The following is a 16,391-nucleotide window of genomic DNA, read 5'->3' as shown; positions in this document are numbered from 1 at the left end:
CACCAGAGACCAGGACCCGATGCTCATATTTGCACCTGAGTATACTGGACCAGGAGTGTCATTGTAGTGCAGCTTGGTCACCAAGGAGCTATCACCTAGAGAAGGATTTGGCTTTGATTGTAATACCAGGTGACTGGTTCCAACTGGACTTCTGCCAGGACTGTGAATACTTTGAAAGATGTCAACCCCATGGCCAGGACCACCTCACCCTCTCCGTGGGCCGAGGAGTAGCCAAAGGAAGATTTCTGTAGAGTACCTTGCGTCCCCATCATCTCATCAAAGACTTTGTTGAGCATCTTTAGCCTCCTGTATCCCGTGTATCAGGACCACTTCTATAGAAATCTACAGCAAAGGATAAAAGTGCCTGAAAACTTTTTTACCTGCTTACTGGCCCCCCTGAGTGTCTCCCTGTCGGAGCTGGTTGCCCAAAGTAACTCTAATTGACCACAATGCAAGTAGCCAAACATTTTTGCTCAAAATGTTTCTGTGTGTCAGGTTCATTACATTATCAATGCTTGTTCACGGTTAAGTAAAAAGGGCATATTTATGGTAACCTCTAAAATCTGTATCGCCTGAACCCTCCAGTAGATCGTTTTCTTGGTGGTGCCTAAAAATACATCAAAATATAGTCTCTTTTTATAAATTGATGTCTTATTTCTTGAACATCTCAGATATTGCTGCAATTGTTATGGTGCTGTTAAAATATTTTACGGTTGTTTCTTTGTGTGAGCCTTGCTGTTCAAAACCACAGCTACCTAGGGTTGACCTACTGGTCCTAAAGGGGTTGGTAAGGGTATTACCTGGTGATGTCGCACAACCACACCATATAATACACCCCAGTTTCTCACATTGGTGCCTAGCGGAGGACCCAGAACTTGTGTTTAACATTACCATACAATTATTGAAGTCTTGAGACCCTTAAGAATCCACCAAAGTGGACACCTAGAAACAAAAGTTCTTGTGCCTCCCAAACATTTCTCGATATTGTGTTGACTCCAAAGGATTGTTTTCCGAAGGATTGCTTAAAACCTTTCAAGGAACTGAGAAACATTTGAAAACAGTGAGGCAAGGTTTCGTTAAAGTTCAAAACCTTTCGAAAAGTTTTCAAAAAGTTTGAGAAAGATTCAGGAGCCTCTTTTTCAGTAAGGAAGCATGGAGATCGACCTTCTACCCCAAGAGTGATACGTTGAGGGCACTTTACAGAGACAGGAAGTATAACATGGGTGTCCAGGTCAGGAAACAGTTGATGTGGGCCATCACAGCATGGGAAGAGTTCCATTGAGTACCTCCACACCTGGAAAAGTAACTACCCCAAGGCAGTGGGAAAGAACATGATGTGGAGTACGACACAACAGTGACATTGGTGAAGCCACTTGAGCATATCCTTCCACACTACACAAGGCCAAGTGTGGCTTCCAAAGCAGGCTCTATCACTAGCAGGATGTCTCTTCAGGAGGGCATGTAAGCTTTGGACCTGGAGGAAAGGGCCATAGCTCTGGCTGAAAGGAGGAGGCATAGGTTTGTTCCACCGCTAGCGAGTTCGCTGTCCTCACCTATGCAGTCAGTAGCTTACGGAAACCTAGGCTGGATTTTAGACCTCCCCAAGTATTTTACTGTGCGGATTTGGTAATGTGATTGAGGCACTTTTTTGCTAAGGTTACACATAATCTCCCCCTTTGCAAGTAGATTAGGTTTAACTTTTTTGGTCATGAAGAATTGCCTACATCGATAGCGACATTCAAGGCAAGAAACATGTCGACTTATGCACTCACTATTTTAAGAGCAGAATAGGACCATTACTTCCACATTCAGCCAACCATCGCTTTTTATTCATAACAAGAGAACCCACCTATTACAATTAATTGGGCATGTCTTAGCTATTTTTAAATCACAAATTCACATTACACCAAACTACATCACTTCCACTCTACACTAACATTGCCATGTCCTGCTCAAAAAGACCTCCAGCAAGGAGCTCCCTTCAGGGGCCCATTGGGCATTGCAGCACCGACCCAGTGAGGAGTAGCCCAGTGATGAAGCATGATACCCACTCAGGTGTGTGAAGGCTCTTGCTTCTGAGCAATCAGATACCCTGATCTATTGGCTCAGTTTACCTGACCTAGCTTGTCCTCTCCCTCCTTTCTTAGGAACTGTATACCTTTTAATTATACAAGCTCAATAATTCCACATTTGTAAAGCACAAACTTATCACCCTTAAGGGTATCCTGGCACTGGGGGCCAAGGGGAGATTAAGGGCCAGATGTAGGAGACCAAATACCGGTCGGTAACGGCCGATTTCGACCGTTACCGACCGGTATTTGGGGTTTGTAATGTAGGGGGCCTTTGATTTACAGAATCTGTAAATTTACCGATTCTGTAAATCAATATGTAGGTGGCACAGTAAACAGTGCCACAGGCCCCTAAGTATTCGTTATTTACCATGTAATTCTATTGCATGGTAAATAACGAATTCCTGTGTACATGCACATCTGTACATGTACACCTGTGCCATGTGGCACACAGACTTGCCCTAAGGGCATGTATGTGTGTCACATGGCACACAAGCCAGAAACAGGGGTGCAACAGGGTGTCAAAGTGACACCCTGTCCCCCTTGGCAATTCGATATTTTTACCTATTCGGTAATTACCGAATCGGTATTTGCCATTGATTCCTATGGGCTTCAAGGCCCATAGGAATCAATGGCAAATACCGATTCAGTAATTACCGAATCGGTAAATACTGAATCCTACCGATTCGGTATTTGTTACCGAATAATTACCTACATCAGATTTACCGATTCATGAATACCGAACCGGTAAAATTCGGTATTTATGAATCAGTAAATCTGATTTACCTATGTTTATAGCCCTAAGTGACCTATTTCCCAGAGTCACATGATGCTGAGCTGAGCTGCCGCCGGCGCCCAACCCGTGAGCCCTGCGCTCCAGAGTCAGCTGCTCTGCCTGTTGCGCCACACCTCTCGCCTCTCCATCACTAGCCAGAGGTCTCTTCAGGAGGACATGTAAGCTTTGGACCTGGAGAAGAGGGCCATAGCCTGGCTGAGAGAAGAGTTACCCTTAAAGAAAGAGCCCGAGAGCCCAGAGAACATGGTGGCAGCAGAGATGTTATGGTAAGAAGATGTATACCGTGCATGACTTCCCAGTACTTACCTGCTAGTACTGAAATCTCACACAAAAAAACAAAAACCTAGCCTGAGAATAGCCAAGTCTTCAACTGTTTTCTAATGCTGAGGTGATTCAATACTTTTCTTAGGTGAATAGGCTAATTATTCCATAGCACCAGAGCTATAGCTCAAAAGGAGAGTCCTCCTTTCTAGCCAATTTAATGTGAGGTTTCATGGCCAGATTATTGGCAGATGATCTTAACGCCCTAGTGGGGTAAGAGGACTGGAGCTTAGACAGCAAACTGGGCATGCTAATTCATTGTAGGAAATTGTCCCTTTTTGACACGGTTACCCCACCTTTTTGCTTGGTATTGGATGCAACTTTGACTGAATGTGTACTGGGTTCCTGCTAACCAGGTCCCCAGTATCAGTGGTATTTCCCTAAACTGTACGATTGTTCCACAATTGGCACCACTTAAGCCTCCAAGTAAGTTACTAGTAAACGGTACCCCTGGTACCTAAGGCATTGGGCATAAAGAGGGCCCCTAAGGGCTGCAGCACAAATTGTGCCACCTTAAGGGACGTCTCAACTAGCTAATGCAAACTGCCATTGCAGCCTGCATGTCTCAGTGCAGAGAAAAAGTGAAGAGTCCATATGGCACAACTCTCGGTGCATCATGATTGCAAAGTACTGCATGTGGTATGGGTAAGTCGCCCCTACAGCAGGCCTTACAGTGTAAGGCTGGGCACACTGTACACGTGTGGGCATATCTGCATGAGTATATGTGTCCCTGGGTTATCAAGTGGACTCTTAGATACTAGAAGTGCACCTGGGAGCCATACTGAATACATGGGTTGGACATTCGTGATTACGAGTGCCCCAGCTACATGATGCCTTCACTGTACCCCCAGATGTTTGTTACCAAACATCTCGTCCTGACACCTACACTGATACCAGTATTGGATTTATGAAGACATGCCCTCCGATGGCACCTTAGAGGTGTCCCCTGAAACCTACCAACCTTTAGTTTGTTGGCTGACAGGCCTCGACCAGCTAGCCACTTTAGATAAGTTGCTGACCTCCGGAGAGAGTCATTGCTCTCAGAGGACAAGAATCAAGCCTGCTCTGGGCGAGATATTTCACCTCCTCCATGCAGGATCTGCATTCCAGGATAGGGAGCTTCAAAGGCCTGCCATCATCGTTATGCGAGTCAGGCCTCTCCAGATTGTGAAGATGCTAACCCCCCCGTCCAGGACCCACTTTTTGACACCAAGACAGGCAGGGAAATTTGTAAGATTAGGAGGTGTGCCCACACCAAGCCAGCACCAACCCTAAGGTGGACTATCTGATATGGACACCACCGTTTTAAATTCCTCCATCTTGTTTTGGACTGAATTAGCCTTCTAGGGTCAGGGTTATGTAAACTTCCTACAGGAAGTGGTCATGTAGAGGGTGTAGACACCCTAAAGGTAGATAGCCCATTGGCTACTACCTTCCAGTCCCTGCAACACCCCTACATTGAGTATTTAGGTGGTACTCCTGAACCCAGGAACTCAGATTCGATGGCTCAAGAGAAGAAGAACAAAGAAGAGTTACTACCTGGCGAGAACTGCAAAAGAACTGTGAACTTTTGGTGCAAAGCCCTGCCTGCTCGCAATTCTCTTGGCAGCCATGACTTGTCCTGCAAGCTGGAGATCAACCACCGCCTTGGACAGCCTGCCAACACTTAGAAAATCGCCTTCAGTCTCCCTTGGAGTAGAGAATTCACTCCCCTGCAGCCACAGGCACCGAAAAGCAGAGTCCGGTCCACCTCCTTGCAGCTCCCCAGCCCGACTGATGATGCAGACGATAAGGAAGAGGTTCCTGTTTTCTGGACCTCACTGAGTGTGTAGACAACAGGACCAACCAAAACCGTGCAACACCAATCCCCAGGGTACCGGACACCCTGCACAAAACACCAACAGCAAAAGTCCAATCCAGAATCTCATCTCACTGCATCACGACCAAGAAGCCATCGAGGGACATCAGCATCACTGAGACCCACTTTGTGAGTGGCCCAGCTGCCTGGTTTGGCTCCTGCCAGCTTTTCGTCCCTAAACGCATGGAGGACCTTTGCGCATCCAGCCCAGTCAACCTAACTACTCTGCATCTGAGTCGCCCGGCTCGGGTACTGAAGAACTAGCAGTGCCCTCCTGCTCCAATGCCCCCTGCGACCCAAGCCCCCATTTCGAAGTTCTCAGATTTGTCTCCCTGCACAGCCTGTTTTCAGGTGACCCTCCTTTCTCCATAGTGCACAGATCCACCAACCTAACCAGCACCCTGCTCCCAGCGAAATCCTGGCAGTTCCCATAGAAGTGCTGGTAGTACTTTGGATCTTGGCTCACCGCAGCTTGAGCCCCGAAAACTGACTGTACTTACCAATATACATTTATGACTTTTCCTTCCATAGGACTGCATTGTGTAAAAAGCGCACAGGTTTGAAAGATTTACTTACCTGTAAAAATTGCTTACAAAAACAGTACTTACTTTTGAACGAAGTTCTTGGTTTCACAAAATATATAAAAAGGAGTGCTATTTTTTGGATTTGGTCTCAGATTTATTCTTTAAGTGTGTGTCTCATTTATTTCCTCTGTGAGTTCAACAAATGCTTAGCACTACCCTCTGATAAGCCTAACTGCTTGACCACACTACCACAAAAGTGAGAGCTAGTATTGTTTACTTTAGCCCCTGTAAGCCAATTGGGGATCCACTGGACTCTCTACACAGTGTACTTCTTTTTAGTGCACTATATAGAGAACTAGCTTTCTACATTCATGATCCAATGTACCATGAACATTGCTTTGAAATGGATGTGCTTCTCCACTGGAAGCCTGTGCAGTGTTAACTTGGTAGGAAATGTGACCGAATTTTGGCAGTTGATATAATAATCTTGCTGCCGCATTCTGAATGATCTGCAGTCTGTTTGCCACGTGCCTGATAGTATCCAAGTTCAAGACATTGCAATAATCTGATAGAGACTTCTAGAAGCAGAATCCTCACCTTAGAATTATCCCCAGGCGTCGGACTGGATCCGGAAATTATTAATGAGCAGTACCTCTGCACGCCAGTAGGTGGCATTGTTTGGCTCCGCATAGCATCCTCTGTGCTGGAAATAATGTGAGCGGTGCCTATAAAGGTGACACCATAGCGGGTTGACATCCATTGTTTTATTTCCGTGCCAGTCAGCGCAGATCCGGAGGGAGCAGGCTAACCAACCCTTTGCATTCCTTTCAACAAATATCACACAATTAATTTAGGGACCTGGTCAAAGCAGGCAGGCCCGCCGGCAACGCTTCTTATCCATGTTCACTACAAACCTTCAATAACATTATTCTAACTACAGCTGCTGCCACACCAGTAAGAAATATCATCAATTGCTTAAATACTGGAATATTTCCAGAAGATCTAAAAAAAAAAGTCACACTTACGCCCACTGCTAAAGAAAACAAACCTGGACCCGCCTTATCCCGACAACTAAAGACTGATTACAAATGGACCTTTCCCGGGCAAACTGATAAAAAGAGCTGCATTCACCCAGATGTCACAATTCATTGAAGATAATTCTCTACTTTCAGACTTCCAAACAAGATTTCGTCCTTATTGCCATCTGGGATGACCTTAAGAAAAGAGCTGACAGATACGGGGTTGCTGCACTACTTCAATTGGACCTCTTAGCTGCCTTTGACATGGTTGACCATGACACTCTTATACAAAGACTCTACGAAGTAGGCATAGAAGGAACTGTTCTTGACAGGGTCACATCCTACCTTAAAAACAGAACTGATGTCATCCATACCCCCCTTTCTCATCCAAATCGTACTTTACAAAAGCAGGGGTCACTCAAGGCTCCATCATCTCACCCATGCATATCAACATCTACGTGAAGGAATTACGGGCACTGATCAATTAATTTCACCTCACATGCATGAGACATACAAATATTCCTTAAACTGGAAAGCCCCAAAACATTGAAAAATCATGAATTTTCAGGTGTCTCACACCCGTTGATAAGTGGAAGACATGGAGCTATCTCAAATTGAATGCTTCCAAAATGGAAATGCATGTGGCGATTGGAAAAATTATGACCCACTCACCATCTGGCCTGACGATCTGGGAATGCCACCTAAAGTATCTAAGGAAGTAAGAAACCTTGGAATTACCATGGATTCCAAGCTATCGATGAATGCCCTAGTGGAAAAACTAGCAAGATCAAGCTTTGTTACTGTAAAAATTCTGCAACGCAAGTTCCCCCACCTGGGATTTCCACACAAGGTCCAGGCTACTATCTCTCTTTTTCTGTCTAAACTCAATTACGCCAATAGCCTCTACCACGGACTCTCTTTAACAACTTTGGAAAGACTACAACGGATTCAGAACTCTGATGTCAGACTACTCTTACATATAAAACCACATGCACACATCTACCCAGCCTTGAAGGCCCTACATTGGTTACTGGTCGCCAGAGATCCACATTCAAGTTGCTTTGTATCACCTACAAAGCGATACATGGAACAGGACCGCGCTTCATGAGGAATAAAATAACCACACAGATTCAACCAAGGAACCGCCACTCTAGATTGGAACCTCACCTAAAAATCCTACCATACAAGAAAAAAACATAGGGGGCACATCCTTCTCTGTTCAAGCAGCCAAACTATGGAACTAGTTACCCCCAAACATTAGATCCACGGATAACTACCTTATCTTCAGAAGACTACTCGAGAGTTGGCTCTTACCCACATAACCACCATGCTCAAACATAGATTTGCTTTTTTTTAAAACTTTTTTTTTACAAACAAAGGTCCTTAAAGAGCAATTTATAATAATAATGAATATAGACTAGGATCAGTGCTATATTGTAGGATGTTCAGCCGGACAAACAATTTAATGATTGCAAGAATTGTTAAGCATATTTAAGAGCACACAAAAAAAGAGTGGGACACAGTCCTGCTTCCTACATACAAACAAAGACAATTACAGTTGGACAAATAGCATTTCAGAAGAAAAAGAAAGAAGCTTATGGTCAATGGTGATAAATATGACAAGCTTTCAAAAAACAGTATTCACACTCGTTTTAACTCAGTGGTTTAACACTATGTTTGAAAGGTCGACCAATTTTTGATCCCCTTTAACAGATTATTGGGATCATCATCAGGATGGTTTAATTACAAGCCTGAATTTACATACTGCCTGTTGAAAAAGGAAAAAATAGGGACAAGGCAGAAAAACAACATGTTATGACATGGAGCTGGAGGTGAGCTCCTTGCAAGGAACCCTGTGCTTGCTACTACAAACTGTTGTTTAACCATGCAAGGAAGTGATTGTGGGCATATAAGTGAAGATGTGAACCATGTGTGAGGGCATGGTTTGAGTGAATAGCGGTCTGTCCAGTGATGGATGTGTCATTAATAGAGTGGAGGCCAGGAAGAGTTCAGGTTTGTGTAAGCGCATGCAGGTTGCCAACTGGAGGCATGCATTCCATGCTGGATCCTGAGGCCTATTCCAAAGGGCTAGGACTAGGGAAGGACGGGGAGGAATCTCTGGACCCTAAAGAATACCAGCCCTTAGATACCAACATGGATTGGTGTAGGAAGCTGGCTCTGTATATACTATACCAGAGTAAGGTATGGTGCGCACAGAGTCTAGTGGATCCTCAGAGGCTTTACAGAGGCTCAAGTGGATAATGCTAATGCTCTCTTTAGTGGTAGTGTGGGCAAGCAGTTAGACTTATCAAAGGGCTCTGTTAAGCATGTGATGTGCATACACAGGCAAGACATGTTACACACACTCAGTGGCTAAATCCGAGACCAATTGTTTGTAAAAATACTACTTTTTGTATGTTTTTTTAATTACGTTTTTATTGAACAGCATAACAAAGTACATACAGTGCAAAGAAGCAAGTTACATTGTGCAAGTTCCAGTATCTGTGACAGTAACTTATTCCTCTCAGTTATGCAGAGCAAACATTGCCCCCTTTAAATGTGTAAAAATCTTCCACTGGGGTAGAAGGCATACTATACAGTAATCTATACAGATTTTAGCTAATACAACCCTTCCACTAATGCAAGCCTGTTCTGAGCCTACCAGCCTAGGGGCCAAAGGGGCGAGGCTGTTAGCCAGAACTTTCGCATAAAGTTTAGTGTCAACATTAAGGAGCGATAGTGGTTTGAAAGACGAGCATTCGTCCACTGGTTTACCAGGCTTTAGGATAGTTACAATGAGCGCCTCTCTCATGGAAGCAGGCATCGTCCCATCCTCACCCATCTGTTCGAAAAGCGTGCACAAGTGTGTTATTAGGAGATCTTTAAATTCTTTATATAATGCCATGGTGCGACCGTTCGATTGGGGGACACTCCCCGATCTCATCCAGCCCAATGCTACCGATATCTCATGTGCATCCAGTGGCCTCTTAAGGTATTCCCTGTGCTCGTTGGAGAGCCATGGCATCTGTACCTATTTAGGTAGTCTGCAAAGCTGTCTTGTCCGTGGCTACTTTCTTACTACATAAGTCAGTGTAATATTGGTTAAATCTGTTTGCAATATATGTGGTATCAGTCAGTAACTCTCCATCCGCTGCCCGTATTTCCATCACATTAGCCGCCTCTCTCCTGCCATGCAGCAAAGCAGCCAGCACCACACCCGGTCACGCTCACCGTACGTTCTAGCCACAGCATACTTCCCTATGTACTTTATTTCTCAACATGCAGTCTCACGATATTCAATCAGCGTTTCTTTCAGGTTATCAGCCGCACTGGGGCAATCCTTCTCTATAGATTCCTTTTCTAGCTTAGCTAGCCTATCTTCTAAACGTGACAGGCGCTAATGGATGGAGCGCAGTACACCTGAATGCTTAGACATGGCTATTTCCCTGATGTAAACCTTAAACGCTTCCCAGATCATAGAGAACTTCTGGACAGAACCTATATTAATATCAAAGAAGCTCTCTATAGCTTCAGAAAGCTCAGACCGGAAAACACTATCCAGTAATGAGAACGGTGGAAAGCGCCATGTAAAGGGTGCAGGTCCTTTTGTTAGTTTATCTGTATCCAACAGAATTGGGGAATGATTTGAAAAAGAACAGGAAAGCCCCCTGCAGTCCTGCATACCATAAATCAGACCCCTTGATACGAACCAGTAATCGATTCTGGTATGCAAGTGATGTGGGGCAGAGTAATGTGTGACCCCAACCACCCTGGGGAAAGCTCCCTCCACACATCCAGTAGCTCCAGCTGCACAGCTATATCATTAACTACCTTGGCTGCTGCCGATGGACGTCTCGCCGGCAGTCCAGATCGGTCCAGCAGGGGTCCAACACACAGTTGAGTCCCCCCCCCCAGCTATCATGCAGTCTAGCAAGTTTTGATAAAACTGTGGCCAGTCATAATTAGGCCCATAGACATTCCCTTGTCTGTGCACCTAGAAATAACGTATCTGCCAGATGCATCGGTTTCAGACGCTTGTAATTTAATACCTGATTTGGGGTTCACCCACGTAAGAACTCCCCTGGCATGGGAGGTGAACCTAGCAGCGTTAATATGACCAAGCAGGCGTATGTGCTTCAGTATATTATTACACACAGGTAGGTGGGACTCCTGAATCAGTGTAATATCGACTTCATGTCTCACAAAGTATGCAACCACCTTGCGTAGCTTTCGATGGTCATTCAGACCTCTAATATTCCAAGTCAATAATAAAATTGTATCACCTCTACCCACCATCAAAGCTCGGTACCATAGTCACCTCAGGGGCAATCACAAGTGAGGAGTTACTCAGACCACTCACCAAAAACGTTCATAACTGTAAAGCTTCGTATATAAGCAACTGCAATAGCAAACTAGAAGAGCCCCCCTTCCCACGTTATGCCACTCCCAACTGGGCATGATTAATTCCAACAACCCTTCCAGTCTCGCATAACATTTCCATAGCAATTTGAAAAGCACCTCAAACACTTATTTTCAATTTCAAAGTAGGTAGTGGGTATCACTCAGGGGCGGATGTTACCGGCAAAAGCAACTGTGAAATTTTAAAGTTGAAAACTTAGCCATCATCATAAATTATGCATTTCCCACCCAACTGTAGGAAAAGGGCCATATTATCAAGCCCCAGCGATAATTATGGCTAAGCGCACTTAGCGCTAGGATAATTATCGCCAGGTAGCGTGGATTTTTATCACTGAGATAGCGTGCTATTAGCAACGCTTATCTCAGAAGTGATAAAAATCCTCGCGCTAACTGCCAAATGAGAGATTATCGCTGGAAAACCAACGATAATCTCTTGAAGTTTGGCGTTAGCTTGATGATAGGGGCTCACAAACTTAGCCATGATATCCACCTTCCATAGGATATCATGGCTAAATCAGGAAAATACCAGGTGTAAAAAAAGCAGCGCTAACCGCGGTTAGCGCTGCTTTTTTTTATCACTAACAGGGTTAGCAAAATCCTTGATAATAGGAGAAATGTTGCGTAACAACATTTCTCCTATTATTTTTCTGTGGAACACCCCCTTTGCATCTCATTAGAGATGCAAGGGGGAGCGTAGAGAAAAAGGGTGCTAACATGCACATTTGCATGTGCATGTTAGCACCCTGTTGCTGATAGGGAGATAATTTTATCTCCGCTTTCTTGGCTTTTAAAGCCAAAAAAGCAGAGATAAATCTCTTGATAATATGCCTCAGAGTTCCCATAAAGCGGATTGACACGCAGAGCATAGTGATCATAGTCCAGCTCCATACTACTGCGCTGTGCCATCAATCTTGTAGAGTCTTGTTAAATGTCCCCATGTACCATCAATGGTGCAATCAGTGGCTATTGCCAATCTCTCAAGAACAGTCCCAGACCCCTGGGCAATTAACAGTAATGTACCTTGTACTATAAGTTACAGACTGTTCACCTCACCCAACCAGGATGTCTAGTCTTCCATGTCGCCTCCTCTTGCCTCTGGCAGTTGCCGGGTCGAGTTCCCCCACCCTTCTGATTTTTTTCAGTCTTTGAGGGCCTTTTGTAGCAACCTAGGGTCAACAAATATTTTCGACGTACCGTTCATCGTGACCCTAAGTCTGGCCGGATAGAGCATCGCGTAATCAAGCCCAAGATCTCTCCGCTTCTGCTTCAGTGGGGCGAACCGTCTACTGGCTTCCTGAACTTTAATGGTGAAATAAGGGAAGAGAGAGAGGGAGGAACCTTCATAATGCAAATCTTTCAACTCTTTAGATCGCTTCAGAGCAGCATCTCTGTCTATATAGTTCAATAGCTTTGCAATCACTGGGCGAGGTGAAGCACCCGGCGGTGGTCTGGGACTCGGGGATCGATGAGAACGCTCCACAATGAACATGTCCAAGAAGGTATCTAGGCCCAGCAATGTGACCAGCAACTTTTCGATGAAAACCTCCATATTCCCCATCGGCGTGGTCTCAGCCAATCCCGTAATTCGTATAATGCTGTGTCTAGACCATGCTTCTAAATCTTCCGCTTTTTCTTGTAGAGTCGTAAGTAGCTTCCCTATCTGCTTCTGCTTGTTGTCAGTTTCCATTTGAGCTTCATCAACGTCTGCAACTCTCCTCTCTGTCATGTCTATATGTTCCGCTTGCTTGTCTATCCTCTCTGACATCCTGTCCATCCTGTAGGCCAGAGGGTCAATCATAGCATCAATTGCGGACAGACTCTTTTGCATTGCTGACAATATCTGTTGCAGGTCTCCCTCCGATTCCTCCGAGATAGGCTGCTGATCTGTCTCCGCCTAACCTGCCTCCTCCTCTCTATGGCGTGACTTGCACTGCTCGAACTGCAGCTACATTTGTATGTTTAATAGAACCAAAGATACTTTGTTGCAGGAAAATACGTTTTTCAATATCACAGTTTTCAGTTAAAAAGTGTTAAATGTTAACCTATGAAAGAAAAACAATAACACAATTTCACAGGTAAGTACATGACTTACAATCCCAGTCTTCGGGTTTTAGGATCAACACTGGGCAAGTCAGGTAAGTATAGAGACTGCACCACCAGCAGCACTGGGCAGTTGGGAGCAGAGGTCAAATTAGGTCACTGGGTCCAATGTTAATCAATAGAGACTGGGGGAGAGGTGCAGGTTGAAGGTAGGTAAAAACAGAGTTGGGGCTCAACCTCTGGGGTGGTTAGACCAGCACTGGGAGGGCCACAAGGCAGCACCAAACACACACCCTCAGCTGCACAGAGGCTGCCGGGTGCAGAGTGCCAACACAGTGTCAGGCCCAAACACACATCAATGGAGAAAGACTGTCTTAAATAAAGGCTGCAGGATTGAACTCGGAAGCTTGACAAAGGGAACCGATGGCTCTGGGGTTAAGTTGGGTTGCTGAAAAACTCAGGGACACTGTTGGTTGAGCTCCCCAAGGCCTGAGGTCTGCGGGTGCAGGGGTGTCTTTGGACTTTGGAAAAGTCTTACTGGAGCCAGTCACAGTTGGGGCACCCTTCATGTTAAGGCTGCAGGAGTTGTTGTGGTCACTCTGGGGTGGACTTGAGCTCAGGAATGCTAGGGAACCTTCTTGGGACTGGTGGACCACTTCAACTCATGCCATAGGCATTGGGTGCAGAGGTGGGTCCGAAGGGTCTGGTTGTGCGGTTCAGGAGGTCACTGGAGTTCTCGTTGCTGGTTTCTTTGTGGACAGGGCCGCCGCCCTGGGAAGTTCTTGTTCTTTGCAGAAGGTAGACCATCCACCAAGGTTTTGGAGGTCGCTGGGCCCGCTGGACGAATCACTTTTTGAAGCAGGTGTCTTCTAGGATTACAGACAGACCGGTAGGGCTGGGGTCCAAGTCAGTTGTCGTCTGGAGTCTTCACTGGTGGTGCAGCTCTTTGGTCCTTTTTCTTCTTTAGGTAGCCAGGAATCTGAGGATCAAGGTTCAGGAGTGCCCCTAAATACGTAATCTAGGGGCGTTCCAAGGGCTGGAAGGTAGTAGCCAATGGGCTACTTCCCTTTAGGGTGACTACACCCTTTGTATGTCCACTCCCTCTAGGGAGGGAGCATACCCCTATCCATATTGGCTTAAAACCTCCAAAGCAACATGGAGTATTTTCAAAGGAGGAAGTCACTTTAGCTTGGGACACCTTAGCGGTGGTCCAGGCTGAGAGGCGACACATCTCTTCTGCTTACTGAATTTCCTGTGTGCCTTGGTCAGGGGGACGGGCATCTCTACTAGATGGAGAAGCCCTGGCTATTATTACAAAGGGTAGGAAGCCTTTGAGCCTCAGTGTCCTTCACTGCTGTTCCTGCTTGGTGGTAGCTGTGAAGCCTCCCCCACCAAGAGCAGGGTTTGTTTTTGACACACAAAAGGCTCACCTCAGGGGGTCAGATACATGTCTATAGGTAGCAGGCTGGTGCAGACCAGTCAGACAAACACTAGTGGTTTGGTAAGTTTTTAGGGGGTACCTCTGAGGTGCCCTCTGAGTGCATTTGTTAATTAATCCAACACTGGCATCAGTGTGGGCTCAATAATCTGAGATGTTTGGTACCAAACATCATGGGATTCTGTGAAACCATCATGGAGCTATGGAACTCGTATTGACAAGCTCCCTATCCAAGTACTCAGTATGGTTTCACTGCACACTTATGATGTCTAAGAATGAACTTAGACACTATAGGGCCATATCTGCTCATACAGTTATGCTCTCAGAAGAGGTTTAGTGCACCCTGCTGTAGGGCCGTAAGGCCTGCTGTAGGAATGTCTGACAGATTATCGATGGACAGGATATCGACCTACAGCAACATCGACGCTGGAATATCGAAGGCAAGTATATCGACACCCTATCTACAACATGGTAAGTACGTAAATAGTGAAACTAAAATATCGATGTTAAAAATATCGTAATTAAAAATATAGGGTTTTTTTCTGTAAAAAAGAAATAAGTTAAATAAAGTAAATAATACTTATAAATAAATTAAACATATTTAAACATATTTAATAATTTTTAAAATTAATATATAATACATATTTAATAATAAAACTGTAATTAAAAATCAACATACAATATATAATATATACTTACTTAATAACAACATTTATTAATTATTTTAATTAATTATAAATTAATAACAAATACCATAAACTACAAGTACATCTACACACATAAAATAATAACATAAATAAAAATATTTGATTATCTATACTAATATAATAAAGAGAGAGCCCAAACCTTTGAGGCGGGTAATCTCAGGAACCACAGCATCAATCACAACACCCAATACAGCGTTGGAAAGGGCAGTTGCAGCAGAAGGACATAGGCTATGCAGACGCCCACCATATACATTTAAAAGGTAAAAGAACCATGCCAGCAAAGTAGTCCCTTGTGGGCGTGTCTGCGTTGTGCTGTGGGCGTGTGCTGGGGGCGTGTGGTACGTTCCGACCTTCATGCCATGTCTCATATCGTGTGCTAATCCCACCCTGCTCCCTTTAAATACCCCTGCACCCCATAATCATAACCCACCCTTACTCCTTAAAATACCCCAACTATCTTAAACACTAACCCATCTTAACCCTATAAATATACCCTGTACCCCAAAACCCAAACCTATCCCTAAACCCTAAAAATACCCCTGTACCTCAAAACCCAAACCTAGCCCTGAACCCTATAAATACCCCTGTACCTCAAAACCCAAACCTACCCTTGAACCCTAAAAATACCCCTGTACCCCAAAACCCAAACCTAGCCCTGAACCCTAAAATACCTCTGTACCCCAAACCTACCCCTGAACCCTAAAATACCCCTGTACCCCAAAACCCAAACCTAGCCCTGAACCCTTAAAATACCCCTGTACCCCAAAACCTAAACCTACCCCTGAACCCTAAAAATACCCCTGTACACCAAAACCCAAACCTAGCCCTGAACCCTAAAAAAAACTCTGTACCCCAAAACCCAAACCTACCCCGGATCCCTAAAATACCCCTGTACCCCAAAACCCAAACCTAGCCCTGAACCTTTAAAATACCCCTGTACACCAAAACCCAAACCTACCCCTGAACCCTGAAAATACCCCTATACCTCAAAACCCAAACCTAGCCCTGAATCCTAAAAATAACCCCATACCCCAAAACCCATACCTATCCCTAAACCCACCCCTGTACCCCATAACCCAAAACTATATCTGAACCCTTAAAATACCCAAACACCCCAAAACATATACCTCAGTACCCCAAAACATATACCCCTATACCCATACTTACATCATTTTACCATTCATACATTTACAACGAATT

Source organism: Lissotriton vulgaris, chromosome 1_1, assembly GCF_964263255.1.
Source record: "Lissotriton vulgaris chromosome 1_1, aLisVul1.2, whole genome shotgun sequence".
Classification (NCBI taxonomy): Eukaryota; Metazoa; Chordata; class Amphibia; order Caudata; family Salamandridae; genus Lissotriton; species Lissotriton vulgaris.
This window is presented reverse-complemented; position numbering follows the sequence as displayed.